Genomic DNA, 10868 nt, shown 5'->3' with positions numbered 1-10868 from the left:
TAGGAGGGAAAAGGCAGCTCACAGTCTTGGTTATGGTGAGTTCAATCAGCAAGACAGAGAAACTTGCAGAGCAGAACTACACTCAAGAGTGAGTCAATCAGATTGGCAATTCTTTACAGGTTATGGTGTCTTTTAACCACTCAGCTCAGCAGCTGAATTCACAAAAAGGACAAAGAAATGACTCAATGCAAATCAACCTTACAGACAAACGGGTAAAAAGACAGTGGTCAGTAATCTAATTACAAAGTCTCCGAGACTACTCATTTCCTATGTGTTCCCTGCTGGGACTGCTTCCCGATGAAGCTCTGGTGTGCAGACAGTAGGTCTGCAGCGGTGCAAATTGTTGCGTTTGTTCAACTTAAACAGGTATTTGGCATTTGTAGGAACATTTCTCTCTCAAAGAGTAGAGTGTGTGAAGTTTGGGTTGTAATAGAGTTTTCAGGAAAAAAACTTTCGATATCAGCAAACAAGTATAATCAACTTGGAAAAGCCATTATACGGTTTATATTAAAATCTTTTACAGTGTGCTCAGGGGTCTGGCACAAATCCTGCCTCAGATGATTTGCATGTAGTGGTACTAGTGCCAAGCAGAATTATGTAGTGTATCCTGGTGTCCTAACTAATGTTTGTTTTTCATCATTAGAAAACATCTTGGATTATAATTTCTTTCAGGCATTCTTTGTAGTATTAGTATTCTTAAAATAATTGTTTTACTACTACCTACAGGACAAACAATTTTCAGGGGATGAGCTACAGGATTATAACAGTACAGATGAAGATCAATATTCATCCGATAAAGAATACAGTCCAGACTGAGTCTGAAGATGCTGGTGATTCAGATAAAAGTATCCCTCTTACTCCTACCCTGTCTGAAAATGGGCCGACTCATTCAGATGTACCACCTCCTAATGCTACTGTGAAACTGGCAAATAATCTACATGTGAGCAGCACTGTAGACTTTGTGCCAAGTGCTGCTGAAACATCTGATTCAGCAACTTCTAGTCAACAGACTAAGGGTGAAGCCCAGAAGAACATCTTAACATCCACATCTATGATCACATAGATTGTGTTTGTGGTAAAACACAAACAAAAATTGCTCGCCACTTGTTGACACACAAGACACATACTGAAATTGAACACATTTTATACCTTCCTAAAAAGTCAAAAGAACGCAGAAGTCTACTGGACAAACTGCGAAATCAGGGAAACTTTAAACACAACAATGCAGTTTTACAGAGTGGAACATGATCCCTCAAGGTCAAAAGAAAAACAAAGAACAGCACTCCAGCTGAAAAACGTATTCACTGTATGTACTGCAAAGGGCTGTACATTCGAAAAGAACTTTGGAGGCATGCACGAAGATGCCATGAAAAGCCAGATGATGATGAAGACGATGAAACTGGTAAATAAAAAAGTATTGGGTTTGGCAGCAGCTGTGCAGACTGCATCGTTTCAGAAAATCTCAAGTGGAGTCTGGAAACTAATTAGCAAAATGAAAGAAGATGATGTCGCCTCAGTGGTGCGAAATGATGTCTGCAATTTGCAGTTTGCCCAGTCACTCTTCAACCGACATGGGCAGGATCCAACCAAGTATGAATACATGCGGCAGAAACCTCAGGAAGTTGGACGTTTGTTGTTGTGCCTGCGTGAAGACTTTTCAATTCATAATAAAGAAGATGCTATTAAACCAGGTAACTTTCAAAAAGTTGTTCATGGTATCAAGAAGATTTCAGGTTATGATGAAGAGCAACATACATATAAAACACCAAGCCTGGCTTTGAAACTAGGACATTCACTCAAGAAAATCTCTTACATCATCCACTGCAGGGCACTTATAGCAGAAGATGAGATCTTGATCAAATCCACAGAGACCTTCAATAAATTGTACAAGTCTAAATGGTCAGAGTTTGTGTCTCACGGTGCACTGAGCACACTGAGTGATGCCAAGTATAACAAGCCTTCAACTCTCCCATTCACTGAAGATGTTCAGATCCTTCATCGATACTTGGAGAAATCTGCAGAAAGCGCTTTTCATAACCTTAAAGAGGAAGCCACTACAAGAAACTATGCTAATCTTGCACAAGTTACGCTTGCACAAATTGTCGTCTTTAACCGAAGACGTTCAGGCGAGGTTTCAAAAATGCACCTCAAACACTTTCTTGAAAGAGACAAAACAAAACTTCATGAGGATGTGGCCATGGGATTATCAAGGGTTGAACAAAAGCTCTGCAAGTACTTTTGTCGAGTTGAACTCGTGAGAAAAAGGGACCGAAAGGTTGCAGTCCTGCTTACTCCAAGTATGGTTGACGCTTTGTTACTATTAACTACTATAAGATCTCAATGTAATGTTAGTGACAAAAATATCTTCCTCTTTGCATGACCCAACTCAATGAGCCACTACAGGGGACAGGATTGTTTGCGTATCCATGCAAACCAGTGCGGCGCCAAGCACCCTGAGCATCTCAGGTCAACGCAACTAAGGAAGCATGTTGCCACACTGTCACAAGTTCTCAACTTAAAAAAACAATGAACTAGATCAGATTGTGGACTTCATGGGTCATGACATCCGTGTTCATCGGGATTTTTATCGATTGCCAGTTCCCACCACCCAACTGGCCAAGATTTCAAAACTGCTTTTGTCGATGGAAAAAGGACAGCTTTCCAGCATTAAAGGAAAATCTTTGGATGAAATTGAAGGTTTGTATTGAAATGAATTTCTATTCAAAAATATGTCCACTGGATTGTCTTATACAAATTATAATTATTTTAAATAATACAGTAACAAAGTTGACAGTATAATGTAACTGCAGTGCCACACTTGCAGACCTGCCCACCAGTACTTATTATGTGTAATATCAAAATATGCTGCAATGATTGGTCACTCTAAAGTATTTCACAAAGATGGTGACATCTTATGACCAGCCTATACATTTAAGCTGTTGTAACCCTTGTATTAGCCATGAAGCAGTCGATATTTGTTGGCCATTGAACACAGATGTGTCTAAAAAAGAAAATAGTATACATATGGATGGTGATCTAAGCAGTTTTAACAGTTCTCTTCATAAAACCTCTGTGGTACATGTGTTCATACTATTTGTAAAACTTGTTATTCACTGATTAACACAGCTTGATAACTTGACTGTTTATCTATCTAGACATGGGTCTTTGTGCCCTCAGAAAATGTGTGTAATTCAAGTCTAAATGGTGTTGGCCTTGAAATAGTTTTTGGGGAGTTACTAATTGCAGGCCTCACATTTCAAATTGTTTAGTCCATACACAAGACCTATGTCTTATTTTGAGGTGCATTCTTAGAACTTTATTTATCTAAGCCTGGCAGAAGTCTATATGTTCATATGTAGTTGTAAATGGTAGGTTGGCAGGTCTGCAGCTGGGTTTTTTATTTTATTTTTTTTGTCTTTAGCTTCTCATGTGCTGTTAACAACTGTTTCACCAGGTGAAATTTTTTTAAGTGATCCAGAAAATGGTGTCCTTGAAAGTGAATCTGATGATGATGATGGTACCACCGATGCGTTGTCAGAGAGCGGATCTAGCCGGCCTGTGGATGCTCCATCAGACACTACAGTCACAGACCAGAACAATGAAGCCAGAGATTTCGGCAGGTTTTACAATATAATTTAGCTTGTGCCAATAAAATGCCTGTTACAGCACAAAATGATGTGAAATTTTGTGTTCAGCAGAAACAACAAGTGTCCTCAACAATAAATGAGTCTCTGACTCTGAAGGTGAAACAAGTTTATTTTTATGCTACCTTTTTGTAAGAGGTCAATTTAAAGTGCTTCACAATTATTAAAAAAAAAAAAAATAAGGATTTTGCAATAAGAATTGCAGTGAAAATATAAAATGAATTGCTGAGCTATAAATTCAAAAAAAAATTTAGGCCGCTAACAAGTTCTGTAGCTTGTTTACACTCTCCATGGACATGCCAATATGGGCTTTAAATATTACTTTAATTTTCAAGCTGTCTCAGAATAATAATACAACACACATTTATTAAATTAATGCACTCTAGCAAAACTGGTTGCATATTTGATCCCTCTTTTTAGAATTGACAAAGTGCATGTAAATTTTTAAATACTCCACCATACACTATGCAATGCAACAGGTCAACTTGGATCAAAACATACCTAGAGCAGTGTCTAATAATACTGTAAAGTATCTAAGGGTCTTTGAGATGAAGATCAAGATTTCTTTATTTGGGCTTTAAGCAAAAACAGACAGTGTAGGCATATAGGAATTTTTTGCTATCAACTTGTGGCCTTTTGATGATCAGAGGCTGCAGAGGGGAAGGGTTATTCTTAAAGTCTATTATTTCTTTTGTCTTGTTTTATATTGAGGATGGATTTATATTCAGGTTCTTCTTCCCCCCCATAGACAAGTATGTCATTCACCAGGCTTCTGTAACCTGGCTCATCCCCCTCCTCCATGAGGCCCAGGATGGTGTTGTCCTGGGTGGAGACTCTGTCATAGTTATACATGGTGAAAACTTCAGGGCTGAGACAGCAGTCCTGCGGTCATCTTGTGCTGATTGAATGGGAGGGTGGGTGTTTGCCGAGCTCACAGTCAGGAAGTCCAAAATCCATTTATAGGTGGGAATTGGGATACCAAATTTAGTCAGCTTCTCAATCAGCCTGCCCGGGCAGATGGCAATAAATGTAGACCTCTAATCCAGTAAGAGCATCTTAACATATGTTCTGGTGCTGTCCAGGTGTTTCAGGGTGTGGAATAAAGCCAGAGCCACCGTTTCATCCACAGATCTGTTGGGGCTATAGACAAACTGGAGGGGGTCTACAGTGTTTGGGACCATGTAGTTAATGTGTGTGAGGACCAGTTTCTCTAAGCACTTCATGGTGACTGATGTGAGCACCACTGGCCTATAGTCATTCAGGGTTGATGTGTCTGATGTCTTAGTGACCAGTATATTAGTGGATTTTTTTTAAAATACGGGGGACTGCTGCCTGAGTTAAAGACAGGTTGAAGATGTCTCATATACACTCGCTAGTTGATCCCCGCAGGCTTTAAGAAGTCTAGGGGAGACTCCATCTGGTGCTGCAGCATGTGATGATTTACCTGTTTCAGGACCTGAACCTGAAAGGCAGTGTCCTCTGGGTTGCAGGGGGATTTTAAAGGGGTATCTATGTTCAGAATGTATTAAGGCTGTCAGGGAGGGTGATTTCTCAAGAGACCACATGTGTTGGTTTACTTCTGTAGTTTCTGACTGCCTGGATTCCCTGCTGCATGTTGCATGTGTTGTTGTTCATGTAATAAGTCAAGTTTTAGGGAGAATGCCCTCTTTGCAGCTCTGATGGACTAGCTCAAATCAAAGTCACGGCCGTGACACAAACTGCAATTCGAAGTCAAAACAGTTGTGTAAAAATTCGTCAAACAGCAATGATGGTGAGATCTCACCAAAAGTAATTTCTGCCTAATCATCCTTTTAAATAAAATACATAATAGATTAACGAAACAATCATAGCAACATAAATAGCAGGAGTTTACAAAAATGAGAAGTTGAATTGTTTGAAAATGAAGGATAACATCATTTTGTCCACAATCAGTACTGAATAATCCTCTCTACTATTATTTAGTTAGTTGTGAGTCTGCAGGTTGGATTTGCAAGTTTGTTGGTATCGTATCAGTTTAAAAGCACTTTAACCAGACACACTTCTCAACCAGGTGAGGTGTTTCTTCAGTCCGAAAACCAAAACTCTTGTACTTATTGTCTCTACTCATTGGAGCGTCCGTAATTTCACATAACTATTGCACATGTGCAGTTCAATAGCCACAATACAGGAAATGCTGAATTGGAGCATATGACACATTGGTTTAAAATGAAGCTTGCTGGTTTGGGATTGAAAAAACATCATCCAGTGGAGTGGTGGGTCTAGAGGATGTACTTTAACTAGCATTTGTACAACAATGGAGTTGTGGCACAAACAAATGAGTGAGTCCAGCCTGATAAATAACCAAACATGAGTACAGAAGATTTAAACCATACTTGGCTGAAGTCATCTTTTAGGATTTGGGTATTTAAATGTCATCACACATACGTTTTATAACACAAAGACATTTACAATAGAAAATTGAAAATGCCTGAGCTAAAATAAAACACAAGTGCTTTTCAATTCTGAAAGCTTGTTCCCTCAAATCTGATTTGCCAACTCTAACACTTTATGTATTTTTTTTCTTACTGTGCATAATTTTTAGATGTTGCTATAGGGCAGCTCATGCCTGGTCCAGTCATGCATAATGTTCAAAATGATGTGTGACAGCTTTAAGGCTTTTGTTGTATTGCATTGGCAGGCTGCTATATAAATGTTTTGTTATGTTAATGTATCCATGCAGGACAATTGTGGGACACCTAAAGTCGGGGTAAGTATTGGCTGTATAAAAGCTCACTCAACACTGACAGCTACAGTTTTGTTTTTTGTTTTGTTTGGTCTGGTTAATAAAAGTAAAGGTTGAGCTCAAGCACAGAGCTGGTTAAGGAAAAAGTTGCAGCAATAACTGTTTAATTTAAAATGTTTTGTTTTAAGCCCTTATAGGTTTTTAAATCAACCATGCTTCAAATAGACAGTCAGTAGATAATAAAAATAAAAGTCATCTATTGTTTAAATATATGGCTTCTGTGTTATGTTCCAGGCTGGTCCTGTAATACAGCAACAGTTTTTTTGAGTTTTGATTATGGCTGTGGTTTATTCATGACCAGGTGCTTTTTTATTTATTTTAACCTATTTTTGTTGTAATATTTATTTAAATATTTATCTTTTGATGTATGGACATCAAGGTAAGTTAGTCTTTGTCCTCTCTTACTAGCTAATGTTGTAACAGTGAAACAGTGAGTGTCTTTACAGAAAAAAAAACACTTTAGAATGGTTTGCTAACTATTTAGGAGTTAGCAAACTATTATCCACTATTATCATAGTTACTTCAGGTGCAGCAGAGTTCAGCTACCATTTTTAGCTAACAGTGTGGTGATGTGAGTGCTGGCCTGTTATCTAACAGTGTTTGGTTAGTTACTCTCCCAAGCAAATGCTTGTTACAGACAATTGTGCTCGTTTATCTCCCTGTCCCTCTCTTGCTTCTTTTTTCCTCACTCACTCTATCTCTGGAAGTTAATCACTTGCCACTTGCTAAATCAGTTAAATTTTAGTTGGGTGGCAAGTATAAACTGTTAGAAAAGTGATAATTCTACTATGTCTTTAGTATTGAGGTCATAGTGGCTGGTGGAGTCATACTGGAGTGCTTTATAAGAAGAAGTAGTTCTAATGTTTTTGTGCATTCTATTTAGAATGAATGGGTAGAATTTACGGCAGAGCTACTGTATTGGATTGCATTAGATTTTGTAGTAGTACTTAAGTGGTCAAGGACTATATGTGTGTATTCGGTAAAATTAGGTCATTTACAGGTGTATGTTTTGTTCACAGATGTCTTCTAAACCATACTCTCGACCAAAGCCAAGTTTGCTCAAGGTTGCATGTGTTTCTTTTAAAGAAACAATACAGGTTGTACTTTTTTTGATCTCTTTAAAAAAAATATTTAACATGTTAAAACTAAAATGGATTATGAAGGTGTTGTAGTTCATTATTGTTAATGTATTTCTCAGCACATAAACTTATACGTAAATGACATTTAAAATGTATGGATCTTGTTTGTCCACTTACAGGCAGTGGAGTTCAAATTTGTTCCTCATCCACAAATTTCCAAAAGCGTGACTAAAATGGAGGCCATCATGTGGGATGGCACCCGAATTCTTAGAATTCATCAAAAGGGACATGACAAAGGAGAGCTGGGAGTAATTCAAAGGGGAGGAGTTTATGTTTTTAAGTCCTTCAGAATTTCTGATGCTGGTTTTTTAACCACCACTCCAGACACCAAAGTGTTCCTGTAAGTATGTGGGAGTGTATATATACACACATGTACAATGAAGGCCTGGAGTGAGAGGGAGTGTGTGTGTGTGTCCCTCTCCCTCCAGGCCTTGATTGTTTACAATCATGCAATCTATCTACTGTACATATACATGACAGACAGACAAATAGATGACACACAGAAAGAAAGACAGGCACACACACAAATACACATACATGACTGACAAACACACATACATAAGTTACAGACACACTCACAAACACATACATGAAAGACAAATAAATGACAACCAAATTTCAGTAATGCTTTAGGTTATAGTCCTGACTTACAGGTTAAGTATAGCGAACTTACAGTATACTTGTTAGTAACAATGGTTTACCTTCACAGTACTGGAGGAGCCAGGGATTGAACCAACAACTGCAAGATTGGTGGATCACTGCTCTACCTTCCTGTGCCACTGTTGCCCCAACTTATCAGTAACTTGTTTAGAAAATTAAAGTTCAACTGATTTAAATTGGCTTCAAAGATTTAAGGCAATAAAACTAAAAGCAATTTATTTTGTAAAAAAAAATCAATAAATATAAACCCAATTCTTTACACGTTGTTATACATTAGGTACAACAAATGAGGGCCGTAATTTAAAATTGAGCCTCTTACACTTATTTGTAGTTACAAAGCAGTTACATCATAAATAATAACACTTATTATGAAAGGTATCATGTTACCCTGTAAGTCACGGGCTGTAATCTACAGTGTTACAAATAGGTTTTCTTTGGAGGTAAACCATTGTTACTAATAAGTACACAGTAAGTTTGCTGTACTTACTCTGTAAGTCAAGGACTGTAATCTAAAGCGTTCTTTAATTACAATGAATATGCCTCTTGTAGGTCAAACAACCTTTCCGTCCCAGGAGAAAGTCCAGGCTGAGGAGATGCTGTTCCCTTCATCAAAAGATTTAGCAATAGAAAAATTTGCTGAAACTGACACCAATGACCTTGTGACAGTCACGGGGAGACTGAGTAGGGTAAGTCTATTTTAATAATGTTATGGTAATGTCACACCCTTACACACACACACACCTTATCAACTTAAGATCACTGCAACGTTTAGAAGAATAACTTCTGATCTATTTTTAGGTCAGTAACATACAGTCAAAACAGGGGGGTATCCCCCTTATGGAGGTTATTGTTGTGAACGGAAGGGGGGCAGAGGCCAAATTGGCCCTGTGGCGGAATGGCAGCCTTTGAGGACTTGAGAGAAGGGGCCTCTGTAAATTAAAACAGAGGCCTGAGGATTAAAAATTATGGGGCATATGGGCGAAAGGGGTGCAGCACCTCATTCACCACCATATCGGTAAGTTGTTTTTTTTTTTCACTGCATCTACCTGTTTCTCTGTTAATACAACGGAACATTTTAAATTTTACATACTGAATAAATATAAAATAAATATAAATCTCCTTATTCTACATCTCTGTGTTTCTGTCACAAATTGCTTCATTTCTTAGGCTAATAACACAGAAGAGAAGAAAGTTTTTGTCGTAGAAGGTTTGGCAGAAGAAGGGGGGAAATTGGTGGTTTTAACCCAGGAAGGAACAGAGGTGGAAGTCCCTGCAGAAGTGTGGGGTTGTAATGATACAATGGCATTGTCTGCACAAAATCTACAAAGTAGAAGGACTGCCATCTTATGAGGTGTGTATATTATCTAAAGCAACATATAATTGTAATAAATGTGATATAAAGTTTATTACCTGTGTAATGTAGTAGCCTAGCTGATTAGGCATTCAAGCATGATAATCACTCCTACATATATAAAATAATATATTTTGTGTTTTTATTAGGATACATCCCAGTGAAGACCTGTGCTCTCCTGCTGTTTGCCAGGCCCACAATAATGGAACACAGACATAAACACACATATGTACATACACACACTCATGTACACAAACACACACAGACATACGTATATACTTGTTATTGTTCTTGTTGTTGTTTTTCAAATAAAGGTTTTATTGTTAATTTGTAATCCTCTGTATATTATTACCATGATGGAAGTTGTGGAAGAAAAAAGAAACCGTATCACTGTTGAGTGACAGAGAAGTACATGGTTTTAGAAGGCTAACTGGCCATTACACCCACATTGCCCATTTTCTCTTCACCTCTTGGTAGAATAGTTCAACAGCCACTAAGAGGAAGTTACTGCACTTGGAAGTATATAGTGAATAAAATGCTTTTGATACTTTTTTAAATTTTTGGGGCATTTAAATAGTAAAATTAGTTTGTGGATTCAGTGTCCTTACAGTAAAACATTTTGGTTCTAACATAAGCACAGATTTCTCATGTACAGCATGTGCACTTAACATAAGTCTATTTATTAAATTATATTTATATAATTAATTAATTATAATTATATATATATATTTATATATATTTACATTACTATGCCATTTAAATTGTGAAATAAGTTTTTGACCGACAGGAAACACAATTTCAAAATAAAATTTCAAAATACTAGGCTTTAAGCATTTAAAAGCTTAAATGAGTTTGTGCTGAAGTCTCCCTACAGTTGAAACACAACCACAGACAGGAAACACATTTTCAAAATAAAAGCTTTTTATTATACTTTTAAAAATAATTTAGCATTTAAATGCTACAATGAGCTTGTGGTGAAGTCTCCCGACACACACACACACACACACACACACACACGCCCTCACAGACAGGAAACACACTTTCAAAATAAAAGATTTTCATCATACTGTATCTACTTTTTAGCATTTAAATAAGAAAATTACTTTGTGGTGAAGTCTCCCTATACACACACACACACACACACACACACCACAGACAGGAAACACCCGTTCAAAATAAAAGCCTTTCATCATACTTTCTACTATTTTTAGCATATAAAAGCTAAAATGAGTTTGTGGTAAAGTCTCCCGACAGTGGACACGCACACACACACAACCACACACACACAGTCC

At 37.5% G+C, this 10868-nt stretch overlaps 1 long non-coding RNA gene across 1 annotated transcript; it reads left to right on the top strand.

Moving 5' to 3' along the window:
- Nucleotides 1–6896: 6896 nt before the first annotated feature.
- Nucleotides 6897–9903, top strand: LOC137124134 (uncharacterized). The gene is made up of 6 exons (XR_010913919.1): nucleotides 6897–7523; nucleotides 7685–7905; nucleotides 8775–8911; nucleotides 9024–9240; nucleotides 9393–9576; nucleotides 9726–9903. It is a non-coding gene; the product is annotated as an uncharacterized lncRNA (long non-coding RNA).
- Nucleotides 9904–10868: the final 965 nt, after the last annotated feature.

The sequence above is a fragment of the Channa argus genome, chromosome 3, assembly GCF_033026475.1.
Source record: "Channa argus isolate prfri chromosome 3, Channa argus male v1.0, whole genome shotgun sequence".
Lineage (NCBI taxonomy): Eukaryota > Metazoa > Chordata > Actinopteri > Anabantiformes > Channidae > Channa > Channa argus.
This window is presented reverse-complemented; position numbering and strand designations above follow the sequence as displayed.